A 6,784-nucleotide genomic window follows, 5' to 3' on the forward strand; every position below is an offset into this window, starting at 1 on the left:
CTTTGAAAGTGATCAAGGGCATAAGATATTTGTATGACTAGACGAACTCGCAAAGTACTTTGATGGAACTCTTATGCAATGTTTAACTATCTTTGAAATCCTTCATGAGTTCGAAGAGTCAGAAAAAGAAAAGTAAAGACTGATAAAGGTGACCAGAAAAATCAAGTCAAGGCTGGAACATAGAGAAAGATCAAGACGAATCATTACAACCAGACTTCCAAAAGAACAGAAAGGGGTCATTCATGTCCCAGAAGACACTTGGGTCAGATATTCACTGAATAACGAGCAAGGAATTCACAATATGCCCCCAGTTGTAACACCCCGACTAAGGCGGAAACACGAGATGTCACAGAACGACATGGTATAAAAGATTTAAATATAAAACATCAACACCAGTTTTTCCAAATGACATTCAAATCCAAAAGATTACAAGTTCAAGATGACGTCTAAATCCATTACATAACCAAATTTATAATTGAAAAGATCAAATGTTTGCAATACTTGTCCAACCATACAAGCATTATAGAGTCCAAAAGGCGGTCCAAGCTACGCACCTAAAGCTTTAACCTGAAAAGCATGAAGAAGAAGAAGTGTCAACTACGAGAGTTGAGTGACTTCATAGGTTTTAGCTAGCAATATATAATTTCCATCCATAACCAAGATAATAAGTCATAAAACTTTTGAATAATCATTTCCAAAACGTATGTTCAAATCATAATATCCAAATCATAATAACATCAATTTCGTTTAGCCACGAGGGCATAATTCAATATCAAACTCATTTGGCTACTAGGGCATAATATGAATAACTTTTGATGAGCAAATACTTGAGCCACTACTACTACCATTTTTTCAAGTCCCATAATAAAATTAATTGGAATAATAGCATAAGCTGTCAATCAAGTGCTTTAAATATAAAATAGGGTCGTACCATGGGGACGACCACTTAAAGTAAGGTAGCTAGAACACCCTATGGTCGGACTAGAAGTGAAAGTCGTCACAAAGGTAACTAACCTTCTACCGTTACACTATGGGTGGGGTGACGAATCCTAGTTGCTCATCACAAAACATTCATCACATTGAACATACGAAATAATTTCAATTCAGAATCATAATATCAAGAACCATTTCATATATATACAAAAGCAATTTAATTTATATATCATGCTTTTCACCCCGATAATTAAACACATAAAATAGTTTGAAAGGGGGCTATGACTCACTTGATTTAAGAGTGAAAGAGAGCTGATCAAAAGTGAGATCTTCGGCTAGTGGTGTCTTTCCTCAAGCAAGCCTAAACCATGGTATTCGAAATATGCACAACGTAAGTGTGTGTTGCATGACTAGTAAACTAGATCATGAGATGTATGCTAGTAGACTTGCCCAACTTTGGTTGTTGTTTAATTATGGAATTCAAGTACATTATGTTGTTCACCTCATTTGGTTGGAAGATATTTGGTAGTAAAGGTCATTCATACTATTTTGTTCGGTTATTGGAATTTCGGTAGTTTTAACTTTGTTTTATATATATTTTCCATTGCATACTTTGTTAATAACCATATTTGACATTTGTGTTCTTATAATATTAATGTTGATATATCTTACTGATTTATAATTATTTATTTAATTTAATATTATTTAATTAATTATTTACTTATTTTATTAATTTATTAATTAAATAATTCCTCATAATTTTTTTTAAGTCCTTAAATTATCTCTAAAATTCATAGATAATTATTTATGGATTATCTACTGATTTCCAAGCCTTTTTATTTGTAATATTGTGATTTTTATATTTATTTGTGCATTATTTCTATTTATTTAATAATAATGATTAATTAGTGACTTTTACTTAATAATTTACTTTTAAATTGTATAGTTCTTGTTCCCTTGCTTGTAATTATTTTTCCCTAGTAGATTTTGGTCACTTTTATCATTGGTTAAGTAGCTTTGATCAGATTCATGGTTTATATAACTTATTAATTAATTTATATATCTTTTAATTACCATTTTAATTCATTAAATCATAGAAATTCTTATAAATCACCACAAGAGTTTTAGTCAGAAAATTCCAGGCCTTTTTGGCAACTTATATCAACAAAAATTCATATCAATTCAACCTCTCTTATGTCTTGCATAAATTGAGGATTTTATAATTAAAAATCGTTTACCGAAATAGTGATTTTAGCCTCATTTCTTAAGCTATAAAGGTACTTCAAAATGGATTTTCATTCTTAACTCAAATATTACAGTAAGTTCATCATATTTTGGTGGTTCAAGTAGTGATAGTGGTGGTGGTGTGATATGTGTAATTTTGTGCTTTCGGTTAGTGATTTATTGACCCGAAAAGGTGATTTTTGAGCTAATTCTTGCCATACATCAAGTGACTTGCATTTTATACATTTGGTATATCATATTTCCAGTCGTTTTATCATGATTTCATGCTCAAACTATTATGGTGCATGTGTGTGCTCAAAATGCATTTTTGCATGTTTTCGGTTTGCGATTTCAAGCATATTTTGCCTAGGTTTGATTCAAACTTGTATACTTGATATTTTTATAAATTTTTCCAGATGATATTCACTAAGATTAACATATTTTCCAGTTAATACAAGTCTCTAACCATCTCATAATCCAAACAACAATTCAACCTTCTTAAATCTAACATGCATGCACTTAAATCAATACTTTTTAACATGAATCTTTATCCATCTAAAATCCATCAATCATGAAACATATTCTTATGAAATATTCCAGAAATATATTACAAATATTATATAAAATATGTTCATCTTTTTATATAAAAAGTTACTTTACAAACTATCAACACACATCAACACTTTTTGCTACAAACTTTCATGGATCTAATAATATAACATCAAGTACATATTTTTTTACCAATTTTTCCAGAAAATATTTCTTCATAATATATATTAATATGACCATCTTTCACAAGAAAAACCATATCAAAAGCTATATAATATATAACTACACTTTTGGGTCTTTAACTAGTTGAATCCTTGGATCTTTCTTCATGGATTCAACATGCATGAGCATGGAAAGAAAGATCCTATCAACTTTGCCCTCATCAAGTGTATATTCAAAAGAAAACATGAAGAAAACATGGACTTTTGATAAAACCTTTTTAATATGAACAAGAACAAGATTAATCTAGTAAAGAGATGAAGATATATACCCTTGAAGAACACTTTTGAAGATGGAAAAAGTGCAGGAATTTCGTGACTCAAAAGCTCCAAATAACCCTTGTTTCAACCTCAAAACAACCCTTAATCCTTAGCTTAATCAAACCCTTGCTTAACCTATCCTAAACCCTTATTATTAACAAGTGTTTAGATGAGTTTTGCTTTGTTTTTCCCTTTGTTTTGTGGCTGCCAAATTCAAGAAGAAGAGAGGGAGGAGAGGAGAGTTTTTGAGAGAGAAAATAAATTTGATGTGTGTAAAAAGTGAAGAGTGTGTTTTGTGTGAGTTTCAAGGGAGAGTTGGGAGGAGTAATATTCAAAATGTGGAGTGTGTGAGGGGGAAAAGGGGGGGCCGGCCATGGGGGGTATTTGGAGGGGTTTGGAGTATTTTTTTTTTGTTAAATTATAGTGTAAGTATATTAGTGTATGTATAAGTTTAGTGGGTATTTGTTTTTGTAAGTGTTTTGTTAGTTAAATGTAAGAAAATGGTTGTTTTAGTTAGGAATATATAAATGTATGCATAAGTCATGTATATATATGTGTATGTATATGTTTTTGTGTTTTAAGTTTGTTACAAGGCTCATTGGTTACAATTCTTGTAATTATATTAGGCTTATATATATACACTTATTATTATTCAAGCATTTTTTTGTACATAAGGACTTATAAATATTTTAAGTTGCTCATACTATTTCCATGACCAAATATTAGTTAGTTGGCTTGATGGTTAGATTGTTGAGCATTTACAAGTGTTTTTAAATCGCTAGCTCAACTTGTGAGACTCGCTTTATTATTTATAACTTGATTGAATGTTAATAAAGTTTTGTTCAAAGGTGTTTTATTAAATTGAATTTAGAACTAATCAATATCTTTAGATTGCTAATTTAGGGCATTATCTACTAGCTTCAAGTATAACTATGGCTTGCGGGAACATAAACAACCTAACTATCACGTATATAATATTTAAAAAGTAGGGTTGTTACACCAGTCAACTTTGCTGACAACATCATCGAACCACAAGATCGCCCTGAAGATCCAAAATACCATTTTGTGCCCAAGAAATATTGGAAGGAGTCTAAACACAAGTACGAGAAAAGGGTTTTCAAATCTCAATCTGTCATTCAAGATAAACCTGAATTGTCAACAAAGAAAAGGAACAGAAGGCAGAGAAAGAAGAAAAGAGCTCATCAATGATCATTTACAAAACAACACTAAAGGGGGAGATTGTTAGCTTTTATATTTGTTAGTGCGTGTTTTGTAAATAAGTATTTGTATTGTCCTTTGTATTGATCATGTTCAGATGAAGGATTTATCTTGTAATTAACTATGTACTTGCTTGTAATTATAAAGGGGGTTTAGTGCAATTTATATGCCTATATAAACCCCCCACATGTAATGAAAAGTCAACCTTTTAGCCATTTAATTAATCTATTCTCAAATACCTACTTTCCATTTTACATGAAAGGTTCACTACACTTATTAGCATAGTTTACAGCCTAAGTCCAACTCGGCAAATGCAAGTTTCGATCGAAAAATTTCTAAGTGTTTCTACTCGGCAAATGGCTGAAATCGAAGTTGGCAAATGCAAGATATGGAAAAGTCTCACCGGAAACACTCAAAACACAATATCTTCCTTGTTACTTTGAATTAGAACACGAGATTAACACCAATACACTCACAATTAAACCGCGATCAAACCCTCACCAAGAATAACTGGTTTCACATTTGCCGGAAAAGTCGCCGGAAAAATTAAAATGATGATAACTTTGTTGTTTCTTTGAGTTAAACCTTGAAACCACCACCAAAATACTCAGAAAACAACTCCGCACAAACCCTTGGCAACAAAATTGTTTTTCAAGCTCGCCGGAAAATTCAAATTTGTCAAATCGAAAAATTGAAAAGAGGAGAATGCTCAGAATTTGACCGCAAACAAATCCTCGTGTTTTTTAGGTTGAATTGATGCAACACGAAGAAGAAATTGAAGAGAGAAGACAAGAAGCTTTGTTGTTGATTGTTTTCTTTTACTGCCCCTTATTTTAAAATATTTTAATAAAAAAAATGATGTAAACAATGTTAGACGGTTAGACCTCCACGTGAATTGTACTATTTCTACAGTAGCAGAACTTTTAAACTCAGCTCGTTTGACTTTTTCTTTTTATATAGTTTTCCGAGCTCAAGATGCCATTCTACCAAATTCAAACATAAACTTGAAATTGATCTTTAATTCACCATTTGTAACACAAATCCACTTTGAAACAATACTCAGATACACAAAACAGTCTCGAATTCCATGAAAACAGAATTTTCAGATTCAAATTAAGCTCAAAACGATGACATTTTGAACAAAATCAGTCGTAAATGTGATTACGGATCGCTCGGGTGAACCGATTTTGCTCTGATACCAACTGAAACAAATAGAAATGAGCTTAATATGTGTAACAATGGTTCGTATGTTAGTTTCGCAGGTCCCAAGGGCGGCAACATCTCGGGCCAAGGTGATGTTGTCAATGGAAAGATTACGCTGGAAAAAGTCAATTATGTGAAACAGTTATCTCATAATCTTATGAGTGTTTCTCAGATTTGTGACAAGGGTAATCATGTCCATTTTACTGAGAAAGAAGCACTTATTTTGAAACCGGGATATGTTGTTCCTGAAGACTGGATCTTGCTTAAATCTCCTAGGAAGAGAGACATCTATGGCCTTGTGTTAGGTGTTGATAATCCTAAGGAGTCTGTTTGTTTGTTGACTAAAGCAAACGAATCTGAATCGTTGCTATGGCATAGAAGAATGGGACATATTCATTTCTGAAAAATGAATGATATTGTCAAACATGGTTTGCTTGAAGGTTTTCCCATGAAACGGTTTGAAATGGAAGACAAATGTGTACCTTGTCTGAAAGGGAAACAACAAAAGGCTTCACATAAACCAAAGCAAGAAAAATCTATTACCAGCCCATTTGAGCTACTTCACATGGATTTATTTGGTTCAGTGAATGTAAGAAGTATCGGTGGAATGTATTATTGTTTGGTGGTTACTGATGACTAGTCGAGATTCTCATGGGTATTCTTTCTTCAATCGAAAGATGAAACTCCACAGATTTTGATTAACTTCTTTGTTGAAACTGAAAATGTTTATGGAGTTCGTGTTAAGAGAATCAGGAGTGACAACGGAACTAAATTTAAGAATAAGACATTGGAAATATTTTGTGTAACACCCCAACTAAGGCGGAACGATGAGATGTACAGAAAGTCGAGTAAACAAGGATTATAAATAACATTCACCATAGCTTTATTTGATAAAAAGGAAATTACAAATGTACAAGCATGTGAACCAATTTCCAAGTACAGATGCGTCCACCATACTTGAATATTAAGTTCACGAAACAAATATCAAGCACATGAATAGTATACTACAATGATCAAAGCGGATTTCATTGCCCATCACAAGGTTTGATATTCGACTCCAAAGCGTAATGCAAACCATCATGATGCATATAAATCCTCAAAACTTATGCTACTTCCTGAAAAGCATTAAGAAAAAGTGTCAACTACGAAAACGTAGTTGGTAAGTGCACAGGTTTTTA

The sequence above is a fragment of the Erigeron canadensis genome, chromosome 9, assembly GCF_010389155.1.
Source record: "Erigeron canadensis isolate Cc75 chromosome 9, C_canadensis_v1, whole genome shotgun sequence".
Classification (NCBI taxonomy): domain Eukaryota; kingdom Viridiplantae; phylum Streptophyta; class Magnoliopsida; order Asterales; family Asteraceae; genus Erigeron; species Erigeron canadensis.